Source organism: Pimephales promelas, chromosome 17, assembly GCF_988280905.1.
Source record: "Pimephales promelas chromosome 17, fPimPro1.hap1.1, whole genome shotgun sequence".
NCBI lineage: Eukaryota > Metazoa > Chordata > Actinopteri > Cypriniformes > Leuciscidae > Pimephales > Pimephales promelas.
Window position 1 is genome coordinate 34,418,451 of NC_142785.1, and position 10,656 is coordinate 34,429,106.

The window sequence follows — 10,656 nt, forward strand, 5'->3', positions numbered from 1 at the left end:
GAAAAGTTAATCTGTTGAAGATCTTTGTGACGTTATTGAAACGTTATGCTAAAAATGTATTACATATCTTCCTTAAGCAGTACTGAACAATTAATATTTTTGACTGATTGCTAAGTAAGTCAAAAGTGATGTACACATGTTAATTTTTTTGTTAAAAATGTAAAGTTAGAAATGATAATTGAGTTGAAGTGAGGGATTGCCTTGAGACACATAGCAAGTGTTTTCAACTGTATATATTGTATGTGTGTTTGTTTTGAGGGAAATGAGCTAACAGATGTTTCTGGGCTGGTTTTGTATCTTCAGATAATCTTTCCTTCTACCCACTGCTGAGATCTCAAAGACACAAGGATTTAAATGAGTCATTTCCTAATTATATTTATACTCTCTCAGGCCAGTTTGTTATTATAGTCTTACAACATATAGTCTCTTATAACATATAGTCTCTTGTAATACAACTTTAAAATTGCCCTTAGGGGATTAATAAAATTCTTATACTGTATAAAAATCTAACCTTATCTTAAATTCTTGATGTGTTTTCTGTCGTGAAGATTTTATCTGACGAATAATAAACGGGTGCTGTAGTGGTACTATACGTGAGTGGATATCTGAACGTCTTAACATAAGGGACGGGTGAACTAAGATCTCTCGCAGTGCTGTTGCAAAAGAGCACTTGAACCCAGCAATGCCAGAACTGTTTTCTCCACAGAGTTTTTAAGTTGCATCTAAATCTGTAAGTACTAATTAGTGTCTAGAGTCCAGGAATACACATAACCCTCAGGGATGGCCCTGGAACACTTAGTAGTAGGCACTGCCTAACTCTCTTTTTCATTGTATCTGCTCTAGGTCTGCCTAACTCCTGTGCCGTCCCGTCATCTGCTAGCACTTAGCATCGGGCCTCGAGGAGGAAGAACCTGCTTCTGTAGCGGCTAATCAGCTGTTTATTACTGTGCGTCTGCTATTTAGAGCGCCAGTGAAACTCTAACATGCTCATTTACGCAGAACCCCTCCTGTATGCGGTACAGACGATGTTCCCGAACTGACCTCACCCTCCCACCCACACGCAGCTGGGCAGATTTCAGAGCGATGGCCCCACGCCTCCATTCACTCGCATCAAGTTGAACATCTAAGCTCAGTGTGTGGAGATGCAAGCTTAGGTACAACACACACAATCTCTTTTGCTTTTCATCGATAGCTTATAATGTGACAGAAAGGAATTTCTAGCTGAAGGACAGGTTCAGCTCTGTGAGGTCTCAGGGCCCGGCGTGGTTCATGTGGGCTGTGTGCAAAGGGTGGAGCATGTGTGTATGGTCAGAGCAGATCTAGAATAGCACAACCGCTCTCCACAGTCTCCGAGGAACCGTTTTTCCTTGCAAGTAAAAACAGGCCACCACCACATCAGATAAGAAGAGAGCTGTAATATAAACCCCTTTGACTGAAAAACTCATACATTATTCCACATTACTGAATCTACTTATACCAACAAAACTAGTGTTTATTGGTTAAATAAGGTGGAAATATCAAACTTTTGCATGTTACCAGTTTTTACGATATTGCACCATTCAGGCGAATCAGTTTTTGATTCCAAATGCTTCCTCCATTTAAGTGTAACATCACATTTTTTTATGATTAATCCGATTGTAACCCTAATAATTAAAATTTGATCAGCTCCTGTTTTTAACATTGATAATTTTACATTTAATCATTCAGCTAATTATTTTATCCTAAATGAATTACAAATGAGGAAGATAGCATAGGAAGAAAAGTCACACTGTTCTTTGTACACAATGTCAAGATAGAAGTAAAATCAAGATTACTAGAGAGGTGAACCTCAGAAATGAAGAGGGAGACTGAGGTTAGTGGTTGGTGGGGAATTTTAACAAAAAGTGAAGGCAACTATTCTGTCACACACTCGAGTCCTTGTGAGACCATAGACATAACTGACTCACTTACAACAAAGGGGAATAATTCATGAAAGACCGTATTTGTCAGACAATTAATAACCAATATGCTCTGTGTCTTAAAGGTGCACTGTGTAAAACATTGGAGTATCTATTAACAGAAATGCCCCTTTGGACTCATGCGGACGCGTCGAGTTTAGCTCAGACACAGTAACAGCAATTATCCAGCTAAAAAATATATATAGTTGCATAGTTTCATGTAGTTCTTCTCCCTCGCTGTATTATGGGTTTGCTCTGTGGGGAAAAATGTGCTGGTTGTGTTTGTGAGACAATCAGCTGATTACTGTAATTATATTATATATTAAGACCCTTGATCCTCACCTGACTATGGCTTTGTAAACTTTAACCATGATGTGGTTTATAATAGACTGTGGTTCAGAAACAGTGACAATGTTACACACTCTTGGCTTACTCTGGCTATTCTCTGCTGCCTCAGAAACCGAACCGGTGGATGCCACTAAAAATACACACTGCACCTTTAAAGCATAATAGAAGCGAACAGATCCAACCGTGAACAGCTGTAAGAGCTACAGTGAGTTTCACTCATTCCCACATTGGTCCCCCGTCCGCTGTACAGTGAGTGACGTCAAACCGCAGGACCGGCCCGCGTCTGAGAATGAGCGTCTCTCTCCCGAGAGAGAAAATAGCCACACGTACCTGAGCTTGACTGAGTATATAAACAATACTATTGATTCACCTGATTTTAGAGGAGTTTCCCTCAGGTTAAAACATCCCCTTCGTATAGTTTTAACCAAAGGAATGAAAAGCTGTAAAGCAGCAAAAAGAAATGACAGGAATCAGACTTGAAAACCACAAATGTTTTTTTTGTTCAGACACCTCAAGGCATTTTTTAGCTGCCTCCTTTTCTCTGTCTGTCTTTTGGCCCAGAATAGATTTTTCTGCAAACATTTCACATTCCTCTGTGTTTGTGTGTGTGTGTGTGTGTGTGTGTGTGTGTGTGTGTGTGTGTGTGGCAAATGCCATGCCACTGGTTGGTGTTAGTGGCTACTCCTTGCCCAAAGTTATCAGTTACTGTAATTCTCAGTTTAGAATATTTTTTAAAGCACAGGAAAAACACAACCTCTCCCTGCAAAGTGTTGAATCTGCTGTTTGTTTGTTCCATAAGTGTATTGTACTATGTTTGAGCTCCTGAAGAGTTTTGCAGGGTCAGCATCATAACTTTCTTATCAAACTTTCTAAATTACTCCATGTGGTGAGCTATTGGAAAACTGCTGTTTTTGTACTGAACCAACACACACATTATTCACTCCCTTATTGCTACTCCAACAAAGTTTGTGTAAAGAGACATTTCTTTCTAGCCTGGATGGCAGCTCGAACTCCGCCCACAACATTTTTCGGTCAGGAAGTTCAGTCTGGACTCGATCCATTGAGGAGTAATTATGATCAGTCAAAAAATGATCGTACCAATCAAATTGCCAGGGCGGGCTTTATACGATGATGGACAGGTGATCTGCAGGGACGTAATCATCACGTTATCAAAGAGCGCTGAACTGTTTTCGCTCAGAGACGACTGCAGCTGGAGAATTGAGATGTATAGATTCTGCTGTCGCGTCTTTTGTGAAATAAATCGACAGCGCATTCATTTTAATAGACGAACCAAAAAAAAATTATACAGGGTCGTCTACAAAGTCGATGTATCAGAATGGGAATGCGTTTTATGTATCGCTCTTTATCAAACTGCTAATAATGTGTTGCAGACAGCTGCCTTCCAATGGCGCCACCAGGGGGTGGCCAGGGGTGGCCATGGCCACCCCTGGCCGACTCCTGGCCACCCCATTGGCCACCCCAATGGCCAGTATTAATTTTTGTAGCATCAGTTATGCATTTTATAAATAAGTCAAAAATATTCTTAAGTAAAAGAAGACGGGGAATTTATGTGTCGTGACGTGCTTTTTAAGTGCCAAATGGTACAGCAGCTTTTAGGTGTGTTTTTGCCACGTTTGGACAGGCAGGGATGCAAACAGCGCGCTTTTCGGCGCCTCCCGCTTTTTTCACGTCAGTTTGGGTGACAAAGTCATCTGAAGTCATTCCATAGCTTAATGTGAGGGACAGAAGTATATTTACATCGTTAAAGTATAAACTCGTTTTCCCTCCTCTGCGACTGTCATCATTCTCCATTCATATTCAAACAGCACGCGCGCCTCTTGGATGCACGGTAAAACTCTCTCCAATACGATATATTCACGTTATAAATGCATGATCTGTAGATAAAAGTCTGTATATTCGCATAAAATTACTTTATTTTCTTGGAGTTTGTTGCTGTTTTTAAGCGACTCACTACCGATCACACATACATATCACAAGGATTCGGCATCAAACGCACAATAACTGTGAAGGAACAAATCGCACTTGGATTTGTGCGCTCAACATTTCTTCGATTTGTGACATGAGCTTTTAAATGCACATTTATGAAGCGCAGTGCTGCTGCACACTGTGACTCCATGTTGCTTTGAGCACATCATTCTGCACCCGCGATGTTTTTCATCATGCAAGAACGGGCTCAATCATGGGTTTGCGCACTGAAATATTATTAAAAGCCAATATATTTTGTTATACCTAGCCTGCTCAATACATTTTAAATAAGCATAATTTAATTGTATATAATTTATTTGTAGTTTAGGCTATGCACTTCTGAATTCTTGACATTAATATATAAATATAAAATTGTGACATGATTGCCTGATTGAATTTTAAAAGAGAACTAATAGTAATTTGTTTTTATTAACATATTTAGATTTTATAAAATTACTGTGCAGATTTTTTCAAGAATTACTTTTTGCTGCTGATGTATACATTAAGTGTATTAAAAATTCATAATACATTTATGTAATATTTAAAGGTGTTAACTGTAATCTTACACTGCAAACTAATAACTTAAAAATGATTAAATTCATCACAATTATGTAAGTATCTGGAAATTTGCTGTGGGGCAAGGACCCTTATATATCATATAATATATATCATTATATACAATGTAATATATATTAGTTGGGCCCTACTAATATCATAACATTAAATATTACACAATAAACCAAAGTATATCAGTAGGAGTTTCCTTAAGTCTTTCTGATAGTTTTCTACAGGCTGGTTTATTACAATTACATTATGGTTTATACTGTAGTTTTGGTGTGCCACCCCAAGATTTTAACTGGCCCCATCTGGCCACCCCTACGAAAAATTTCTGGAGGCGCCACTGCTGCCTTCTAACAATCTGTATTTTTAGAAACACTTTGAACAACTGAGAACGTCAGTGGAGAAAGGCATATAGTTCATCATAACATCGTAATATAAATCATGTTCATAATTCTCCCGCTATATTGCTAAATGTACCCGAGCTGTCATATCAACAGAAACACACACTTGGATAATAACCCGCTTCTCTCGAGACTCCCCTGCTTCAGAGAATAGATAATGATATGGTAAAGCTCCGCCCCCCTCGCGACGGGATTGGCTACAACATGCTTGTGACGTCCATACAGGTACAATTTCAATGGTGCTTTTGTTAAACTGCAGTTTTAAGGAGAAAAAATATTAACAATGGTGTTGACTGATGAAATTGATCATGATTTGTCTTAAAGCATATTTTAAACACCACATAAACATATAAACAACATTAAAAATGTGATTTTCATTAGAGAGAAATCATTGTCATCTGATGTCCTGCATCACATGATTCCCACAAGGCTCTGAATATTTTGTTGCTGTTTTCTTCAGTGTCTTCATGCAAACTGAAGACCTCACGGAGAAGGGACTAAAGTTATTAAACTGGATATATCAGTGTCTCATTAAACCCTCTCATTTAGTAATTTAGTACTTAAACTCAAGAGCAGACACGGCTGTATCAGATGTACTAGACACTACAGACGTAGTGAACTTCATCCTTCTGGTTTACTCTTTCACTTCCGTTCTCACACAAGTTTCATTACACAACACATGAACACAACAAGGGTCATCTGTAATGAGAATGTGCAAGTCTTCCAGAGTCGTCCTTTTATTTTCAGCTGTACAAAACTGCTCGTTATGCTGCTTGATATTATCTCACTCCAACCCTAAATCATGAAATATAATGGTTTTACCTGATCTTGTCAGTTTTATAATTTAGGTTCATTTTTAATGAATTAATAAAAAAATGAGAATATTTCACTCATCTGATTGACCTAGTTTTCTAACCAGTGCCTAATAACACACAAAACAAGCATTTAATTAAGGAACACCATTATTTAATATTTAATGGTATTTAATAATTTGCTATTCGTTTTCATTGGATAAACCATTTTGACAAGCAGGCCATCTTGTGGCCGTTCTGAGAACTTTGCAACTGTGAATTATTTTGTGAAGCATTTGGTTCAATTGATTCAGAGTTTAAAAAAGCTTTGTTTCTTCCATAACTATGTTATATATTAATATTGATTAGGACCTGCTGGATCCAGTTAAAAACCCAGATCAACTTCTGAAATGAAAGGTTATATCTGTGCAGTTGTGCATCATGGGTAGGGTGGGAGAGACCAAGTGTGGAGGATTAAGGGGATCATTTGTTGTTTTAAAAATGAAATTACATGATTGTTAAATACATATTTTATTAATTATAATATATATATAAAAATAATTTTTGTTGATTAGGGGAAACACAAATATCGAATAAAACTGATGTTAATTTTTTTTTTTTGGTGAAGCTCATTTGGGGTTACCTGCTTGAGTATTAGTCTAATGGTTATGCCCATGGGTGTACATGTTTGGCTGCACTTTGCCAGTAGTTGAAAGTGGTTTCTGGATGAGACTGACTGAAAGCAGATTGATTTGTATTTGTTAAAGTTAATCAAAAGGTATTTATTTACACCCTTTCTTCATTTTTCTTTAGAAAATTTGCCCTGTTTTTTTTTATATTTGAAACTATTTTTTCCAACTATTCTGAAACCTCTAACCAATGCAATGTGTTTTGGGGAGCCTAACCCTAAGAGCTGGGCCATGGGTTAATGTGAACCGACCCATGGTGGAGGGTATCGCTGGAGGCAGCTCGTCCTTAGACCAAAAGCCAGGGACTCGTAACAGCAACACCCTCATTACTGGTAAATGAGTTTTAAATTACCAGCCATTTGGATTATAGGCATACTTATTTTAATACAGCAACAAATTATTTACAAATTATTTACAAGCTACTCATTTCAACGGATGCAAATTGAGTAGTGATGAATTGCTTTAAGTTAGGCAGTTTTCACCTTCACAAGTCAATGTAAAAATATTTTGCAATCTGTTATTTATGAAATGTTTTCCTAGTGTAGTTCATTGTAATGCCATTGTTTCCTCCTCTTTTGTACGGTTTTACGTAATACATCAACACTTTTACCTGTTCCCAAGGAACTGGTGGCTGAAATATGTGCAGTAAATGTCCTTTTTCTAACTTTACATCAAAAGGACAGAAAGTGCAACACTCTGTAATACCCGTTTGTTGGTTTTGCACAGGCCAGTGTAGAAACCCTCTCAGGTGACTGTCCTTTGGAGGAAGTACTTTTAAGTGCATAAATAACTTAAATTAATTTGTAGTTGTGTACACTATTATTTCTGACAGCAATATGAGTTGCAGCAGAAAAGGTCGGACGGGCTCTGGGGTTACGGTAACCCTTAGGTTAAAGGTGGGCAGTGTAGTACTTTTCCCTTTTTATTTCTGTTTTATTTTATTTGTTATTGTTATCCAAAAATGGGTGGTATCCGAACCCTATATAAATGGAATCTACAACAGAAAATGATCCCGTCGTAAGCACTAGGGCTGGGTATTGAGACAAATTTCACAATTCCATTTTGATTTCGATTCACAAGCTTGCAATTCGATTCGATTTCAATTACGATTCGATTCAATATTGATTATTTTGGATATCAGTTACAATAAATGGCAGTTTTTCTCAAGGGAATCAAATCTCTGAACTAATGCTGTAAACTATGGGAGTCTAGTTGTAGCCAATAGGCTTCATTAGCCTAATATGAAGGTAATAATGAACTGTTTTGTAGCTATACAAACACTTAAATTACACTTTTATTTATTTTTATAATAAGAAGATTATATGAAATATAAACATTTAAATGGTGGCAGTCATAAAAACTTGCCAGATTTATTCAAATATGCATTAAATATTGAAGAACATTAAGATTATAATGCATATGTAATATGGTGTATATATTTAGCAAAATGCTCCTCTCTAGAGTTAGGGTTAGCGATGACATTGATTACAAGCTGTTTAACTGACGTCTTTCCACGGTTGAAACGCTGATTGAGTGAATCAATGTGACAAGTCCTACCAAGGCCAGGTCAATACTAGTTGTCTGACAATATGTCCGGCTCTTGTGCGTTCCGGGCGTCACGCCCTCTTTTCCACATCTTGAGGAGGCTCGATTGGAGCAGGTTTTGAAACAGAGTCATTGCACAAGTCATTGTCAAATATACTTCTTGTGTTTGCACATTTAAAATGGCTTGATCATCAGTGGAAGATAGTCTGTAGAGTGAGGACTGTAAAGTAGTTCACAAAATGGCAGTAAAAATGTTGGCAGGTAGTACACAGAGATTTTCCTATAACTAACATTTATAGGTGACTAACAGTCTATAATTATTGTAGCTCATATGAATTGCTCAAGCAACCTGGATAGTAACCAAACCAAACTGACTGTGTGATGTAAATTTAAAGAAAAATCTGAATTCATTTTTTGTTTGGCCATAAGAATAAACATCCCCATGCGTTTGAATATTTAACTTATGGGTGTTTTAAACCAAAGCATCAACCCTCCTGTGTATGATGTGGCCAGGTTTCATTTAATATAAATAAATCCACAAAACTGAACAAGCGTGAAAATCCTCCCACAGCTACAAAATGTTGCTATGAAGTGGTCTTATTTTTGAAACTTGTGGTATTCCTAATACATTTTTAAAATGCTTAACAGGGTAATGACAGATGCAGATAATCAAGAAACTGACTACTACTTTTGAACAACAATCTGTCATGCATCAAAGAAATCAAACCTCAAGTGGAGTACTTTGTTTTGTACGTTTTCATATCTTTAGCAACTTTTTTCACTGTGTTTCTGAACCAGCTGGTGATCATCTCCATCTCTCACTTCAAGCAGCTTCACACTCCAACAAACCTGCTCATTCTCTCTCTGGCTGTAATATTCAACAAGGGTCACCACCAACAAAGCTGTTTTTTGTATCATTTTAATCTGGCTGTGTTCAAGCATACATTCGGTTATCATGTTATACAATGCTATTTTTCATACAAAGAACCCAATTAGATGTTATGGGGACTGTATTGTTACTGTCAAGTTTGAGTAAGTTCTCACAGACCTCGTCGTTTCATTAGTAGCGCCTTGTTCAGTAAGTAGCAAAATATCAATCTCGGCTCATAAACTCTGTCACTCATGCCAGCAGGTCAGAAAAAAGGCGGCAAAAACACTGGGGATTGTTATAGCAATTTATCTTCTACATAGCCTCTCTTTTTCCAGGATATGTAACCCTAACTGTAATGAACATTCTGTGTTGGATTATGTATATGAATTGTTGTATGAACCCCCTCATATGCACTATTTTATAGATGGTTTAGAATATCAATTAAACATATTCTGTCTCTTAAAATATTTGATCCATCATCAGAATGTATTTGATCCATCATCAGTATGTCCACACATAAATAACTAGGAGAAAAACTAACTATTTAATATATATATATATATATATGAAGAGTTCAGATGCAAAAGCCTCTAAATGCCATTTGAAATTTTCTTCTTTAATGATGATTTTTATCAAACTTGTATATTTAAGTTCAGTAATTTCACTTAAATAACAATTAATAGGTAATTATCATTGCCATTTAAGTGAAATCACTGAACTTAAATATACAAGCTTGATAAATTATCATTCTAGAAGAAAATTTCATATGGCACTTAGAGGATTTTGCATCTGAACTCTTCATATACACACGCATATATATATATATATATATATATATATATATATATGTATATATATATACGTATATGTACACATATATACATAAATAACATATATGTATATATATATATTTCTTTTATTCTTCTTTCTTATTCTTTTGTCTCCTTTCCCCCCGATGGTTTCCTCTGAATCACATAAAAAAGCACAAGGGTTCAGCATTCAGACCTTTTAACATCTTTACTGTGACAAAATGGATATTAAGAAAAAGAAAATTCAGCAATGCACAATTAAATCCAAGGAACAGAAAACTTTAATACTGAGTAAATATTTATAGAAAAAAATATACAAAGTATTACACATATATATTAGTCTATATCATTTACTGCTTGAACCTTTTGTACTATTTTTTATGATTATCTATATATAAACATCAAAATTTAGAAAATTGCTTTACTGTATCAAAATAATCTAATACTGCTACAAATAACAATTGTAGAGGCTACTCTGGTAGTCAGTGGTGATGTAACCAAATTCACCCAGAGCAATGTGGCAATGGTATTTAAAGGTTTGTACAACTAAAAAGATTTGTAATATGCCATTTTTCCCCTAACCCTAACCCTAACCCTAACTCTAACCCTAACTCTAACCTTCACTAGTGGCTCCGAACCCAGAGTACTCCCCCCTATATCAGTATTTAGGACCACAAGGAGTGGTGGAGGGATGCTGCTAAACTGTCAATGGATTGAA

At 36.4% G+C, this 10,656-nt stretch overlaps 1 pseudogene; it reads left to right on the plus strand.

Moving 5' to 3' along the window:
* The first annotated feature begins 8,458 nt into the window (after positions 1-8,458).
* On the plus strand, positions 8,459-9,623 carry LOC120487375 (trace amine-associated receptor 7c-like; annotated as a pseudogene).
* The last annotated feature ends 1,033 nt before the right edge of the window (positions 9,624-10,656 follow it).